Source organism: Lathyrus oleraceus, chromosome 7, assembly GCF_024323335.1.
Source record: "Lathyrus oleraceus cultivar Zhongwan6 chromosome 7, CAAS_Psat_ZW6_1.0, whole genome shotgun sequence".
In the NCBI taxonomy this organism is placed as follows: Eukaryota; Viridiplantae; Streptophyta; class Magnoliopsida; order Fabales; family Fabaceae; genus Lathyrus; species Lathyrus oleraceus.
Window position 1 is genome coordinate 196,576,955 of NC_066585.1, and position 18,420 is coordinate 196,595,374.

Genomic DNA, 18,420 nt, shown 5'->3' on the forward strand with positions numbered 1-18,420 from the left:
TAGCCTATTTGTTAGTAACCTAGATGTGGAATTTAGGGGAACTCGCGTGACCTTAAATTCAGGAGAATACAAGTGCAAATGCCCAAGTACTGCAATATAAAAGGAAGTCGTTACTTCATTCAGAACTGGGGATTTGAGGCGTGAAGATTTAGTGTGTCCATCATACTTCATTGCTGTATTTTTGTGAGTCTTGTATTAGACATATCTTGTAAGCCAAGCCATTATCACGTAGATGATTGCTTTGGCATAGGGTGTTCATTGAGTTGTAAGTGTTGTGTCGCTCAAAGCTTTTAAGCGTGAGTGTTGTGTATCTTGATTAAAGCTGTTAAGCATAATCAAGAGTTGTTTGAAGTGTGACTTCAAAATTGTCTTTAATATTGATTAAAGGTAGTAATCACTGAGGTGATTGAGGGGGAGTGAGTAGGAACTTTGATCTTAGAGTAAGATTGAAATTGCATTGGGTAGGGATTAAGTGAAGAGTTGTAAACGGGTGAGTTTAGCTTTGAATTAATACTACTGATAGTGGATTTCCTCCCTGGCTTGGTAGCCCCCAGATGTAGGTCATGTTGGACTGAACTGGGTAAACAATTACTTGTGTTATTTACTGCACTTACTTTTAAGTTCTGCATAATTCTTGTCTGTGCAGAATTGGATGTCATAACAATCCGTGTGACATCTAAAGTCTGATAACTAGAATTTCACGCATCCAGTATCTAATACCCATGATGCAAAAGTAGATAAATTTATTTTAATAACAAAAATACCTGAAGTTGAAGTCTCTACTCCATTCTTCGTATCTTCCAGGTACTTTGGGCAGTTTCTCTTCCAGTATCCGGTCTTACCGTAATGGAAATAGGTGCCTGCCATTGCTATGCCTCCACTAGGCTTTAAAGCAGCAATAGTGGGTCTTGGTTTGGCAACTTCCTTGCCTTTTCCTTTATCACCCTGCTTGGTGGGCCTTTTGTTCTGTCTCTTTCCATTTCCGATCATCAAAATGGACTTTCCTTTTGTCTTCAGATTCTGCTCAGCAGTTCTTAACATGGCTAGCAGTTCAGGAAGAGATTTTTCCATATCATCCATATTGAAATTTAGGACAAATTGACTGAATCCATCTGGAAATGATTGCAAGATCACATTAGTCGCAAGTTCCTTTCTGAGGGGAAAACCCAACCTTTCAAGGTTTTCCACATACCCAATCAGCTTGAGCACATGGGGACTTACAGGGGCTCCCTCAGCTAACTTGCTTTGAAAAAGGGCTTTTGAAACTTCAAACCTCTCATGCCTTGCTTGCTCTTGATAGAGCATCTTCTGGTGTTCGATCATATCGAACGCTGCCATGTTCTCATGTTGCTTTTGCAACTCTGAGTTCATGGTAGCTAGCATGAGACAAGCAGTTTCGTTGGCATCATCGACATGCTTCTTATAAGCATATCTCTCTGCCTTAGGTGCAGAACTAGGAGGTTCCTCTTCAGGAACAGGTTTCTCCAAGACATACAACTGTTTATCATGTTTAAGGACAATCCTCAGATTTCGGTGCCAATCCAGAAAATTTGTCCCAGACAATTTTTCCTTGTCAAGGATTGATCGCAAAATGTTGTTAGAGGTGTTTGTTGTCATGGTAATCTACATGAGAATTAATGAAAATATAAGTATCAATAACATATTTAATTAGGTCTTTAATTAAATATGCTCCCACTATTTTACTCAAAATAAATGACCCTCATCATTTGATTCGGAAAATCCCGTTGGAAGATTTTCTAGTGGGTCGAGATCCATATTTCACTTCGTTCTAAGTCCGCGTAGGCAGATTACACAAAACTAGGTTATTTAGGTAGGAACTCCTTCCAATTGTATCTCATACAACTCTCGAAAATTTCAGTTGGGTGAATAACTCCTTATTCCAATCCATCATATGGATCATTCCCAACTCTTGCTTCTAAACATATATAATATTATTATAATTTTAAGTTTGACCCATTGTCTTAGCAGTTGGATGTTACAATTATCCCATCGCACCTTACTAATATAGAACATGCACCTCGCGTAGGCGAAACCTACATTATCCGATACTAGTCTTGATGAGTGCTAAAACTTGGAAAGCAAACATATATAATATTATTATAATTTGTTTAGTTAACTTTGACCCATTGTTTTAGCAGTTGGATATTACAATTATCCCATCGCACCTTACTAATATAGAACATGCACCTCGCATAGGTGAAACCTACATTATCCGATACTAGTCTTGATGAGTGCTAAAACTTGGAAAGCATAAACTTAATATTTAATTTGAGGGAATTGCAATTGTTCTGATCTCACCGGCTTATTTATCATATAAATCTTCTCTCACATGCATCAACATATATTCACATGCATCAATATACATACACATGCATCAACATACATAATGAAACAGTCATGGCCCCTAGCACAATTGTTCTTCCAAGCCAATGAGAGAACCTAAGCTAACCTAATAACGATCTAAGCTTCTCCAAGCAAGATCTTCAAGGTTGTCCTCCTTTGATCTTCAAGGTTGTCCTCCTTTGATATTGAAATCCTCTCTTTCTTCATAACTCTTGATACTTTAATGAACAATTCATTTGAAATCGACGTCGTTTTTCGCATCAACACTTGATACTTTAAAGCACAACTCTTGCGTAGTCACAACCCTAATTGCATTACTCTTTGACAACACAACCCTTGTACCGTCATTAACCTTAATCCATAACTCTTTGACAACACAACCCTTGTGCCGTCATTAACCCTAATGCATAACTCTTTGACAACACAAACCTTGTGCCGTCATTAACCCTAATGCACCAATTTCAGACCGTCAAACACATCTCGGTTGTTGATTCAGTATGATTGATCAACACGTCATTGCTTCACCATACTAATGTCGGATCAAGAAGCAAATGACCATTGATCGCTCAAAGGAAAACAACCATTAAGTGTTTGAATGAATGAAACAGAAACAGTATATCATATATACCATATTTTGCATCAGGATTACTTATATCATATATATAACTTGATCGATCTCAATTTAATTACTCGTTTATTCTTTGATTCATTCTGTCTTTTAATCATATTAATACAGAAAATACAGAAAATAAACAACTATCAGATGCATGGTTTCGTAAGTGGCTCTGATACCACTGAAGGAGAAGGGCGATCCAAAACATAACGGAATTTAAAATTTCTCCTTTAATGATCCTTACGAATGGGCATGATCAGTGATAGAATCGTTACCTCTTGTGGCGATTATAACCTTTGATGCAGATCTACGGAGCGATCACGAACGTTGAACAATGACAACGCCTCTACTCAGTCCACACGAACGGATTCCTTCAATCTCAGTGCTAGCTGTTACGCATGAAGGCTTTGAGTGTGTGTGTGTGTGTGTGTGTGTGTGTGTGTGTGTGTGTGTGAGAGAGAGAGAGAGAGAGAGAGAGAGAGAGAGAGAGAGAAAAACGAAATTGCAACTGCTACAATGCTTCTACACAAGGGTTCTATTTATAGAACCACTTATATGGGCTGCAAGCTAAAAATCTCACTCAAGTGTATATGGCCCATATCTTATAATATGCCAAAATCACTTAAGCGCACGGTACCTTATCATATTTCGTATTCTACTTAAGTACATCGTACCTTACGATGTTCTATAATTCACTTAAGGGCACCGTACATTACGAAATTCCTTAATTACTCTATCTCTCATCAATCTGTCCTTTGTGTGTGATCCTATAGGTTTTCGCGGCATTGGCAATTATATTAAATCACATATTTAACATAATAAACAGTGAGCGGTATCTAGCAACACATCACTGCTACCCAAGACACAAAAATGTCATGTGATCTGACAAATTCTTCTGTGGTAATAACTATGTGTATAATTACCCTTTTGCCCTTATGTCTATATTGAACACAAGGCATAGACCGTGTTATCCTTGTCCAGTTCAATATTGGGCCCATAGACATTTATCCTGTTACGCAGGATGGGAAAATTCCATCTAGGTCACTCATGTCCCTTAGCATGCTTCGTGGAGTACCCATCAACTTTCTTTATGGTCATCCAGTTATGGATAATGTTTGATCAGAAATAAGGCACTCGACTCTACATCTAGGGTCCACAGTGGTTTTTGGTCGAAGGGTGGTATACACCATTATCACCATGAGAATAACTTATGACACTTTGCATAACATTCTATATAGTATTCTCATAGTGGGTCAATCTAGTATAAATATTACTCTTAATATTCATACCTATGTTTAAGACTTGATAACTCCTTATCCATGATCCATGAGATGTGATCATCAGTCTATAAACATAATAATCTTCATGCTTTAATGTTATCCCACTTCACAATAAAGCTCGACTACGGATACTTTAAGAATAGTGTCCTTATGTTTAATGTGATCTCATGATTAAGTCATACTTGATACATTAAACGGACTAGCTATGCTAAGAACTTTATTAAACAAACATAATAAAGAAAAAGCCTTTTATTATTAATAAATAATTCGATACAAGTACCAAAAGTATTGGCCTCTAGGGCTTACACCAACAGACTCTACTGGGGAGTAGTCTCCAGTGGGTCTAGCCTACTTTTTAAGTGTATATGTTTATATATATGTGATGTTTGTATATATGTATGTATGATATAATCTTCTTGTTGTGCTTAGTGATCTCTGAGTGGTGAGATAAGTTTCAACCCGAACTTGAGTGCAATTAAGATATGAGGATGGTATAGTCATGTTCGACTTGTGTGGAGTAGTCCTTAACAAGTTGGCTTGAGATCCATCCGCTCAGTGGAGACTCTTTTGGAGTTGGAAATGTCACACAAGTATTTATGGTTAGGCATTACTATGTTTAATTTGGGTCTGAGAAGCCGAGGACCGTAGAACATTTACCCCCTCTTGGCCTATTTAGGACGTAGTGCGGAAACTGTTCAAGTGTAGACTTGATAACAGTTGTTACACAATACTACACTCAAACGAGTTTCTCTTGAGAATATTATGGGTCGATGAGTCAGTCATCTTAACTTGTAATATTAGATAGATGGAATTAAGACTCTGGGAACTTTTTAGAACATGATCTACAAGTTTTTATCCTTATTTCACTCCTTTGAGATGGTTCTTACCCAGACTCCATGCTCGTGACTTGCAACAAACCCTTGATTCTTGGTTGATCCAATCAAGTCTTGTCAATATAAATGGAACTTGGGTATTGATAAGGTGCAAACCGTAATCCACCAAAATGGATGATTGATCTTGACAATGACTTGGTTCATCCCTTGACCTTTGTTTGCCTTGTGTATGATCCCTTATTTGTGATTGTTGCATTCATGCATTCATGCGCATCATAACATTCATCATATAAAATTTCAAGGAACTGAGGTATTATTTGTAAATATTTTCAGACCATGGATTGTGGACGAAGGAACACTAAGAAGTACAGTTTCAGATGTCCCGACTTGAAAAAGTTAAGGAAGCTAGCATATTTTGTATTAGATCCCTTGGATTTCAAACAACGTCATGGGAAGCTCTTGTATATCTTATCTGCTAATGTGGTTGAAGGACTCTTGAGTGTATTGGTGCAGTTCTATGATCCTTTCTACCGCTGTTTCACTTTCCCAAATTTTCAGCTTGTGCCTACCTTGGAGGAGTATTCTCATCTTTTGGGGATACCCGTTTCTAGTAGAGTACCTTTTAGTGGATTGGAGGAGATTCCCCGATCTAGTATTATTGTTGAAGCTCTTCACTTGAATAAATCTGAGATAGAGGCTCATTGGGTGAAGAAAGGAGGATTGTTTGGGTTGCCATCTGATTTCCTCATCAAGGAAGCTACTACTTTTGCTCGAGCCGGTAGTGTGGACGCTTTTGAAGCTATCTTTGTGTTGCTCATTTATGGATTAGCTTTGTTCTCTAACATTGATGGTTTTGTTGATGTTAACACCATTAGGCTTTTCTTGATTAGGAATCATGTGACTACTTTGTTGGGTGATATGTATTTCTCTTTGCATCTAAGGAATTCTAAGGGTGGTGGAACTATTGTCTGTTGCATTCCTCTTTTGTACAAGTGGTTTATTTCACACTTGCCTCAGACACCTGTTTTTGTGGAGAACAAACAATGTCTACGGTGGTCTCAGAGACTTATGCCTCTCACTAATGATGATATAGTTTGGTATGATCCGTCTTTAAGAAGTTTAGAGATTATTGATAGTTGTGGTGAATTCTCTAATGTGCCTCTCATTGGTACACAAGGAGGAATTAACTACGACCCTGCTTTGGCTCGTAGTCAACTTGGGTTCCCCTTGAGAGACAAACCTAATAACACTTTGTTAGAAGGTATTTTCTATCAAGAGGGTAATGATCCCCAACATTTGAAGCAGAAGATTGTGCATGCTTGGCATAATGTGCATAGGAAAGGAAGATCCGAGCTTGGTCCGTGCAATTGTGTAGCTTTGGAAGCTTACACTCTTTGGGTGAAGAAGAGAGCTTTGGAGTTGAAGATGCCTTATCCTTGTGAAAGACCTATGTCTATGGTTGTGGTTGAGCCATTAACTCTCCCTAACCAAGATGTAGAGGAGTTGGAAGACGCGCTCATCAAGATGAAGCAAGAGAAGGATATGTGGGAAGAAAATTTCCGTTCTTTGAGCAAGAAGCATGAAGAGTTGCAGTTGGAGTCTAAGGACAAAGATGCACTTATTGAGCTACTTGAAGACCGAGTGGCGAAGAGACAGAGAGAGCCGGAGGTTTCATCTTCCCCTAGCATGCCTCAGCCTTCCATTGCTTGGAAGAAGATTGTTGACCAACTTGTCCTCGAGAAGACTCAGATGAAGGCTTCTTTTGAGACCGAGATCCGTCGCATTTGAAGGAAGTACGCGCCTATAGGCAGATCTTTTGACATTGTTGTTAGGGATCCTTAGGATGACTAGTCTCCTTTTCTCTTATATTTTTCATTTGGTTTCTCAAATTGTACTAAGTGTAATCCTTCCAATTTATATAAATAAAAAGAGATTTTTGGTTATATCAAATTGTTGCAATTTCCATTTAAATACATATATTTGCAAATAAAATAGTAAGTTCCTTGAAAACAAAAATAAATAATCAAGCATTGCATTTCATGCATCATTTGCATAAGCAGGTTTTCGCCAGATGTCTGATTGGTGTTTCTTCTGTGCTTCAGCCAAGCTGACTCACCGGTACAATACCCAAGCCAATCATCTGAGAATCATGGAGCACCTAGAGCAAGAGAACAGAGAGCTGAAGGACGAAATTGCTCGCCTGGCTGCCATGATGGAGTCAGTTCTTGTTTCCCAAAGTTAATCTTCTCCAACGCCTGTAACTCCTCATGCGAGGACTGTTATTTCAGAGGTGGTTACCTCTACCATGCCTGCTGCTGCCGCCCACTTCAGGCCAACTATGCCTTCCGGATTCCTGTGGGGAATGTCGTCCAACTTTTTGCCCGAAGGCTTTGTGCCTACCTTTGCTTCCATGCTGTCATCTAGCCCGATCATGTCCGTACCACCTCCCGTTGTGCACACCTTGCCTCACGTAGAGGACACCATCTATCACTCTGAGCCGTCTGAGGGTCCGGATGTTTATGAAAAGATGGACAAAATGAAGGATCAGTTTCTTTAGTTGCGCAAGGAATTGAAGACACTGAGAGGTAAGGATTTATTTGGAAAGAGTGTTGTCGAGTTGTGTTTGGTGCCCAACGTCAAGATCCAGGTGAAGTTCAAAGTGCCTGACTTTGAAAAGTATAAGGGGAATTCTTGTATGCTCAGTCATCTTGTGATGTATGCTCGTAAGATGTCTACTCAGACCGACAATGATCAATTGCTTATCCACTACTTCCAAGATAGTCTGACCGACGCTGCGCTTCGTTGGTATATGGGATTGGACAGTGCCAGCATTTGCACTTTTAATGACTTGGGGGAGGCTTTTGTCAAGCAGTATAAATATAATGTGGACATGGTGCCAGATAGAGACCAGCTGAGGTCTATGTCTCAAAAGGATAAAGAGACATTCAAAGAGTATGCGCAACGATGGAGGGAGTTGGCTGCCCAGATCACTCCTCCTTTGGAGGAAAAAGAAATGACAAAGATCTTCTTGAAAACTCTGAGTTCATTTTACTATGAACGAATGATTGCTAGTGCCCCCAGTGACTTTACAGAAATGGTAAACATGGGGATGAGGCTTGAGGAAGGAGTCTGAGAGGGACGTTTGTCAAGTGATGAGGCATCAACAAGCAAGAGGTATGGTAGCAATTTTGGTAAGAAGAAAGATAAAGAGACGAATGCAGTAATTAGTGGGAGGCAGAGGAGGCCTCAGATCAGAAGGAATCCAACATCGCGTCAACATCATCATCATCAAGTATCTTTCGTTATCCCGGTATTTTCTAATCAACAAGCAACACCAATTCAACAACATCAACAACAACAACCGCAACAACGAACAAACACCTACAATAACAATAATACCAATAACAATCATCAGCAATAAAACTTTGAGAGGAAGAAGGTCTCTTTTAACCCGATTCCTATGTCATATGCAGAGTTGTATCCGTCCTTAGTTCTCAAGAACTTAATTCAACCAAGAAACCCGCCACAGATTCCAGAACCACTTCCTTGGTGGTATAAACCTGAGCTCCGTTGTGCTTTTTATCAAGGAGCACCCGAACATGATATTGAAAATTGTTATCCATTGAAGTATGAGGTTCTGAAATTGATGAAGAGTGGTATGGTGTCCTTCGAGGACCGTGCGCCAAATGTGAAAGCTAACCCTTTGTCCGCTCATGGGAACTCTTCTGTGAATATGGTGGACGGTTATCCTGGAGAATTCAAATTTTTTGATGTGCGGTTTATCCGAAGATCCTTGGTGCAGATGCATAAGGATGTTTGTTTGGTAAGTGAATGTGAGCACGACCATGATGGTTGCGCTGTTTGTAGTGTTAACCCGAGGGGTTGTGAGGTTGTGAATAGGGACATCCATCGTATGATGGATGAAGGCATGATCCAAATTTTTCAATCCCGTCATGTAGATGACGATGTTAATGTCATAGTGCCTGTTTTCAAGCAACCTGAGAAGTTGGTGATCCAGTATGACTCTAGTAACAGCAACAGTCAAAGATCAGTATCGCCGTTGGTAATACGGTTAGCGGGCCCAGTCCCGTATTCATCTGATAAAGTTGTGTCGTATCAGTATAATGCTACAATGATTAAGGATGGTCAAGAGGTCTCGTTGCCTACCACCAGTTCAGTAGTGAGCATTGCTGATGTTGCAAAGGTGACCCGCAGTGGTCGAGTGTTTGAGCCGGTGTTCCCGAAGGATAAAGAGGAAGCAATTGTTGGGAAGAAAGTGGAGGTTCCTGCTGCAGATCTGGTTGGTTATTCAAAAGATAAGTCTGGTGAATCCAGCAACTTGAAACCCAATGATGATGATGATGAGGTACTTAGATTGATTAAAAGGAGCGAGTTCAATGTGGTGGAGCAGCTACTCCAGACCCCCTCAAAGATCTCAGTGTTGTCTCTACTCATGAATTCTGAAGCGCACAGAGAAGCACTGCAGAGAGTTCTAGAACAAGCTTTTGTAGAACATGATGTTACAGTGGATCAATTTGATCACATTGTGGATAACATCACTTCTTGCAACAATCTCAACTTTTGCAACGAAGAACTCCCTAAGGAGGGCAGAAACCATAATTTGGCTTTGCACATCTCGATGAATTGCAAGGAAGATGCGTTGTCAAACGTGCTTGTTGACATCGGGTCATCATTGAATGTGCTTCTGAAGTCAACTTTGTCGAAGCTATCTTATCAAGGAGCACCCATGAGGTATAGCGGTGTAATCGTCAAAGCTTTTGATGGTTCGCACAAGACAGTAATTGGTGAAGTGAACCTTCTAGTCAAGATAGGTCCGAGTGATTTTCATATTACTTTTCAAGTAATGGATATCCACCCGACCTACAGTTGCTTATTAGGAAGGCCATGGATTCATGAGGCGGGAGCTTTTACTTCCACTCTGCATCAGAAATTGAAATTTGTCAAGAATGGCAAGCTTGTGATTGTTGGTGCGGAGAAGGCGATATTGGTTAGCCACCTGTCATCTTTCTCTTATGTTGAAGCTGAGGATGAGGTTGGGACTCCGTTCCAAGCCTTCTCTATTGTTTCTAAAAAGAGAGTTGGGGCACCCATGTCCTTATTGAAAGATGCTCAGAAGATTGTGGAAGAAGGTATCGTTGATCAGTGGGGGCGCATGGTAGAGGTCTCCGATAACAAAGGCAGAACTGGTCTGGGCTTTCAACAAGGTTCATCAATTGCAAGATCTGAAGATATGCAACTCAGCTTCCGTAGCGGAGGGTTCATTCATGGCAATGAATAACACTTAGCTGATGTGCTAGAGGATGACGAAGAGGAAGACTGCACCAATTTTGTGACGCATGGAAAGGCTTGCAATAATTGGACTGTTGTTGATATTCCTGTTATTTTGCATCGATCTGAGTAATTGCTTTTATATGTTTTCAAATCCTTCTCCTATGCCTAAGGGAGAAGTGAACATTGTTTGGGCATTTTCAAATTGATCATCAATAAAATTAATTATATTCATCCACATCTATGATGTCTTGTTTTTACTTTTTGCTTTATTCTGAAAATGGTAATCACAAAAAACATAAATAAACAATATAGTTGTCCATCTGCATAATATTTGGTCACAAATTTACTTCTCTAAAATCAAAATATCAAATCATTATGCAGGTTGGTTCCTAACCCCATTGAATACAATAATCCTTCCCCTTCTCCAAATTTTGAATTCCCTGTGTTTGAGGTCGATGAGGAAAGTGATGAAGAAGTAAGTGATGAAGAAGTAAGTGATGAATTATCTCATCTTCTTGAGCAAGATGAAAAGACCATTCAGTCGTTCGAAGAGCAAGTCGAGTTAGTCAATTTAGGTTCCGAGGATGATATGAAGGAAGTCAAGATTGGGTCTCGACTGTGTCCAGAAGTCAAGAAGGGGTTGATTGTTTTTCTTCAAGAGTATTAAGATGTGTTTGCTTGGTCCTATCAAGACATGCCTGGGTTGGATTCTGAGATTGTGGAGCATAGATTACCGAACGCCCGTTGGTTAAATAGAAGTTAAGAAGAATGCATCCTACTATGGCTGTGAAGATCAAAGAGGAAGTGCAGAAGCAGATTGATGTTGGTTTCCTTGTAACCGCTGAATATCCGTAATGGGTGGCCAATATTGTGCCAGTGCCGAAGAAAGATGGAAAAGTCCGCATGTGTGTTGACTATAGAGATTTAAATAAAGCCAGTCCGAAAGATGATTTCCCTCTGCCACACATTGATATGTTGGTAGACAATACTGCTAAACTCAAAAAGATGTGTTCTTGGTCAGCAAGATGAGACTGGAAAGAAAGACTTTGCAATTTACTACCTCAGTAAGAAATTCACCGACTGTGAGACTCGATATTTTATGCTTGAGAAAACTTGTTGCGCATTGGCTTGGGCTGCTAAGCGTCTGCGTCAGTATATGTTGAATCATACCACTTGGTTGCAATCCAAATGGATCCAATCAAGTAGATATTTGAGAAGCCTGCTTTAACTGGGAGAATTGCCCGTTGGCAGATGTTGTTGTCAGAGTATGATATCGAATATCGATCTCAGAAAACGATCAAAGGTAGTATCTTGGCTGACCATTTGGCTCACCAACCAATTGAAGATTATCAGTCAGTGCAGTATGACTTTCCTGATGAAGAGATTTTGTACTTGAAAATGAAATATTGTGATGAACCATTGCTTGAAGAAGGGCCAGAACCTGGTTCCCGTTGGGGCATGGTATTTGATGGAGCTGTTAATCAATATGGAAATGGCATTGGGGCAGTGATTATTACTCCTCAAGGCACGCATCTACCATTTACAGCTAGATTGACTTTCAAGTGTACAAACAATATGGCAGAATATGAAGCTCGCATTATGGGGCTTGAAGAGGCCATGAATCTCAAAATCAAGTATTTGGATGTCTTCGGTGATTCGGCTTTGGTGGTGAATCAGATCAAAGGAGAATGGGAGACAAATCAACCCAATTTAATACCATATAGAGATTATGTGAGGAGGATTTCAACTTTCTTTATAAAGGTTGAGTTTCATCATATCCCTCGAGATGAAAATCGGATGGCAGATGCTCTTGCAACGTTGGCATTGATGATTGTAGTGAAGTATTGGAATGAAGTTCCCAATTTGTCTGTGATGCGTATTGATATGCCAACTCATGTGTTTGCTGTTGAAGAGATCAAAGACAAGAAGCCGTGGTATTATGACATCAAATGTTTCCTCCAAAGTCAGATTTACCTGCCTGGGGAATCTTTGAAAGATAAGAAGACTTTGAGAAGATTAGCCGGCAATTTCTACTTGAATGGTGATATACTGTACAAGATAAACTTCGACATGGTTTTGCTCAGATGTGTGGATAGACACGAAGCAGACTTATTGATGACTGAAGTGCATGAAGGTTCCTTTGGTACTCATTCCAATAGACATGCAATGGCGAAGAAGATATTGCGAGCAGGTTACTATTGGCTGACAATGGAATCTGACTGTTGCAAATTTGTGAAGAAGTGCCACAAGTGTCAAATTTATGCTGATAAGATTCATGTTCCTCCGACACTATTAATGTTATCTCTTCCCCGTGGCCTTTCTCCATGTGGGGAACTGATATGATTGGGATGATTGAGCCCAAAGCTTCGAATGGACATCGTTTCATTTTGGTGGCAATTGACTACTTCACGAAATGGGTTGAAGCGGCATTGTATGCGAATGTAACCAAGCAAGTTGTTGTAAGGTTTATCAAGAATCAGATTATATGCCGTTATGGTGTGCCAAGTAAGATCATTACTGACAATGGATTGAACTTGAATAACAATATGGTGGAAGCTCTTTGCAAAGACTTCAAGATTGCACATCATAATTCTTCTCCCTACATACCCAAGATGAATGGGGTTGTTGAAGCTGCGAGTAAGATCATTAAGAAGATTATTCAGAAGATGGTTGTCACGTATAAGGATTGGCATGAGATGCTCCCATTTGCTTTGCATGGGTATCGTACATCCATCCGCACTTCAACAGGGGAAACCCCTTTTTCTCTTGTATATGATATGGAAGCAGTGCTCCTCATAAAGGTTGAGATTCCTTTATTGTGTGTGCTTATGGAAGCCAAGTTGACTGAAGTAGAGTGTTGTCAGACCAGGTTTGCCCAGTTAAATTTGATTGAAGAGAAGAGATTGACTGCCATGTGTCATGGTCAGTTATATTAGCAGAGAATGAAGAAAGCTTTTGATAAGAAGGTCAGACCCCGTGTGTTCAGAGAAGGTGACCTTGTGCTCAAGAAGATTTTATCATTCAAGCCAGATTCTAGAAGAAAATGGACTCCTAATTATGAAGGCCCATATGTTGTTAAGAGAGCCTTTTCAGGCGGCACATTGATACTTACAACTATGGATGATGAAGAGTTCACTCGTCCTGTGAACGCAGATGCAGTTAAGAAATACTTCGCCTAAAAAGAAAAGAACAACTCGCTAAGTTGAAAATCCAAAAGAGCGGCTTAGGCAAAAATGAGCGTCTCGGTGGATTGAAAACCCGAAAGGACGATCCAGGAAAAAATTAGAGACATAAAACAGAAAGAATTTCCCGATAAGTTGAGTACCTCTCCTTGGGGCAACTTATGCAAAAACTAGGGATTATGGCAAGTAACCGCAGTCTGCTGATCTTCAGTGTTTTCAAAATTTGATTGAGCACAAGGGTTGACATCAATTCATCAACCCGGCAGCGGTCAAAAGCACAGCGGATATCAAAAGTTGGTAGAAGGATTAAGGTTCATTTGTATTCAATGTAACCCTTTTCCATGAAAATTTCCATTTTCAACTTTGTAAAATCTATGGAGTCTTGTCATTTACATACTACCATTCTATCAAATAAAGTTGACCTTTTATCCAATTGTTTCTACTCTTATTTATTTAAGCCAATAGTTTAAATTTTATTATGATCATTTTTGAAAATTTAAATTTTTTAATCAAAATATCTTTTTCTTAAAAACATATAAAGCAAGAATTTTCCAAAGCAATTGAAAAAAATATCAACAGCATTCTGATGGATAACAAGTCCTTGAATGCGAAACATCAGAGGTTCCCCAAGCAGTTAACCCTTCGGGTATCCCTAGACGATTGTGTTGATTTAGTTCCTCAACGGATTTTTTGATTCCCTAGTAGAGCTTCATTCCTTTTTCTTAGCTAAGTTGGTTGATTCAGGTACCCTGTGGCTTGTCTCCCTCGACAAAGTTTCTGCCCTCCCCATCGGTTTTTGTGAATATTCCCCAACAGAGTTTGTGTATTCCTCAGCAGGGTCGTTGTTTGTTTTAATCTCCAGTAGATTAAGATCGGTTTCCCCAGTAGATCGTATTGGTTTCCCCGCCAATCGCCAGTCGACTTTCTCCCCAATCAGAGTTTCCTCCTGGTTCCTGAGCAGTTTGTTTTCCCTGTAGGGTTATCTCCCATTTTTATGGTGTTGACCTAAAATTCCCCACGGGCTCGGTGATATTTCTCTTTCCTCAGCAGATCTCCTCCTTCCCCAGTTAGGGTTGAGCCTTTTTAGATTGTTAATTTCTCTGTTCTCCGGCAGTTGTCTCCATATTTTGTGGATTGACCAAGGATTGTACTGATGATTCAATTTCTTTGCGACACCTTTGTATCCTTTGTGATTATCCTTGTCAACATAATCATCATATATATATATATATATATATATATATATATATATATATATATATATATATATATATATATATATATATATATATATATATATATATATATATATATATATTTATATAACATATCTGATTAACTTGTTGGTTTGAGATTCTCATTCCCCGTATGGCGGTACTTTATCCCCATACAAATTCTGGTGTCTGTCCTCCCCACTGAGCTTGTTTCTTCGTGGATGATTATTATTTCAGTTTCCTTTCCAGTTGTTTATCTGGATGAACCACTCCCCTTGAGTTATGTCCTCATCGGGTTAAGTCTTGATTGACTGTTTCTTCCTAGCTCCTACCTAGATAGATACTTTAAGTTCCCTAAGAGTCTATTGCCCAGTAACTGGTAATATTCTTCTTAGTTTGTAGTTTGTTATTTCTTTCCTAATACCCGGCAGAAGTATCCCAGTGTCCCAACAATAGAGTCCCCTGTGGATCTGATTCCCCAGGAAGTATATCCTTGATATGTTCACCCTAACCGGTGACGGGTATCTTTCTCTCTCCTGCTTGAGTCTATCCTTGATACATTCATCCTAACCGATGACGGATATTCTCTTTTTGGTATTCTACCCAGTAAAAAGGTAGTTGTAATCCCTACTCTTGTTTCCTAGAGAGTTAATCCTTGATATGTTCATCCTAACCGATGACGGGTTTCCTTCTCTTTACGGTCTTCTACCCAGTAACCGGTAGTTGTAAATCTTACTTTTTGTTCCCTCCGCAGAGTTGATCCTTGATATGTTCACTTTAACCAGTGACGGATTCTCTCTCTTGGTATTCTATCCAGTAACTGATAGATGTAATTCCTATTTTATCTCCTCACAGAGTCTATCCTTGATATGTTCATCCTAACCAGTAACAGATTTTCTCTTTGACGGTATTCTATCCAGAATTTGATATATGTAATTCCTACTTTTTGTTCAGTTGGTTTATCCTTGATATGTTCATCTTGAAGTTTATTTTCTCCCCAGTTGAGTTGAGTGCGCATTTCCTTAGTGAAATCGCTTTTCCCTGCATGATTCAAGCATTTCAGTTTCATCCTGACTTACTCGTATCCCCTGCAGATGTTGTTAGTTCCCCGACTGAGTCTTTTCCATGTTTGTATGGAATCCCTCGAGTCCCCCGGTAGTTTTAAGTCATAGCATGGCCTGCGCATAACCCCTTTTATCCCCCAGAGTCTTTGTCTCCCCAGTGAGTTTTCCTTACGGAAATGCATTTTACTCCTGCGGACTTTCGGTCTCTGATTTCTTTTCCTTTTGTGGCAATATTTCCCCACAAGAATTTACTTTTGCATTTCATATCATATGCATCATGAGGTCTCTTAGGGACCAAAATTTGTTTCTATATGTTGTTATTTAAGCCCATTCTACTGAGTCGACATGAAGATTTTAACCTTTGCCTACTTAGTTAGAATGTCCTTAAATAGGGGCAGCTGTAAGACCCCAATTTTGACCCTAATATCCCTCATGCAATTTCATCATAAGCATTAGCATTGGGATCATACCTTGGCATCCTCCTTACCCCTCTTTCATTGGGTTTGTTTTGGGAGATATCACCAAGCACTTTGTGATTGTATCATACTTGTATATTATCATTTTCCTAACAAAAATACCAAAAATATGTCTTTGCATTTGCCTAACTCTTTTGTAGGTAGGGCATGATCTCCATTGATCTATCAAGTTTATATCTAGGGTATGAGACCCTCGTGACAAAGAGCATAACCATGGATTGATCCAAGAATGGTTATGAACATCATATATGAGTCCCAATTATTCCTGCATGTTATATTGATCTAGTTTTCTTCAAAAGTTTGAGGGTGATTTGCCTTGGAAACCCTAGTTTGACTGGGTATCTTGAGTAATTTCTCCAACAAGCTATCTCACCAATTGGTCAAATTTCTCAAGGGACACTTCAAATTTCACCATCTTATGCATATATGATCTACCATGAGCCTATAAAGTCAAGAGAATTTTAGGTTACCAAGTTGGTTGATGGTGGTTGGCCAAATGAATTCATCTGATCAAAACTGGATCTCCCTAGACCCTATCTCCTACAATTTTCACCATATGAAAATTATTCCAAGATAAAACTTACTATAAATGACACTCCAAACAACTTTCATGTTGAGACCTAAAGCTAGTTTTTCTTGGAAAATCATTTTCTATATTGAAACATTATAGGTCATTTTGTCTAAACCCTAATTTGAATGTCAACTTCCCAAGGCCATAACTTTTTCAATTTTTATGAGATGAAACATTTCCAAGTTGCACAATAAAATTCAAGATATGTACACAAAATTTGATGTTTGGAGTGAAAGATAATTCAACTTTTATGAGCATGTGATATGAGGCTACATTATAGGTCACTTTTGACCTATACCATTGAACAAATGATTTTTCCAAACATAAAAAATGCATAACTCTATCATTTAAAATCCAAATGACATGAAATTAGTGACCATTTTGAAGGTATTTGAAATAGCTACAACTTTGATGAAGACATATTTCTCATTTGAAGCTCACATGAAAAGTTAAGCAAGGTGGAATATTGAGATATATGGCTTGACACTTAGAAAAAATTTCAACATGTTGAAATTTCCAAACTTCCACCTCAAAATTCATCATGATACAATCTCCAAATGAAAACATATTGAACATGAAAGTTGTTCATATTTATCTAATCTTTCCAAAAAGCCTAAATTCATCCATTTTCGACAAGAAATGAATAGGATGCACATGGCATGAACATGGTATCATCATTTGGCAAGATTGAACTTCAAACATCCATGCACAATTGCATAGCATTCCAACATGACTTCAGCCTTGCTTACACTCAATTATGGATCAGATGGAGTGATTTCATGGGCTTGTACACGCCCATGCACTCATGCATCACACATTGCTAAATTTGGAAGTTCACTTCAAGTGTGCAAATATCAATTGAGTTGGCTATAAATAGAGCTCCATATGCTCAGAATTTCACAGACATTTGTGCCAACTTTGATCCCAAACCTCTAACCCTCTCATTCCAAAGGATAATCCTGAGAATTTCATTTGAAATTGAGTTTGAGTTCTCACTGTTTTTAGATTAAAAACTCCAGGGATCCAAGACCTTTTGTGCATTCCATTCTACTTATGCAGGCATTCTGAGTGAGATCAAGCACAAGCCAAAGCAAGAACAGTTTAATCCAGACCTACATTGAAGGTATGTTCCAGAAATTTTCATCTCTTCGATTCTCTCTCAATCTTGCTCTATTCTCTTGATTCTTTAGTTGTCTGAAGTCCTACCAATGCAGGAAAGAAGATTGAGTTGCTTAGAGGTCAAAACGAAGCAACTCAGTTGACACACCTCAAAATCCAACTCCTCATATCGTTCAATATATGTGGAGTTAGTTAAAATTGAGGTCAGATTCGTGCTCTACGCCATTTTTTCTTTCAGATCATGTCCTCTTTTTTTATTTTAGTGATGGATGAGGGTGGACCAGTCCGATGAGGTCCACCGGAGAAGAAGACCGGAGCTACAGCTCCGGCCATGCGCTGGCATGTCTCCCAGCCACATGATCTTGTTATTTTGTTCTAATCTCACACGTCCATTGTGATTACCAAGTGTGTG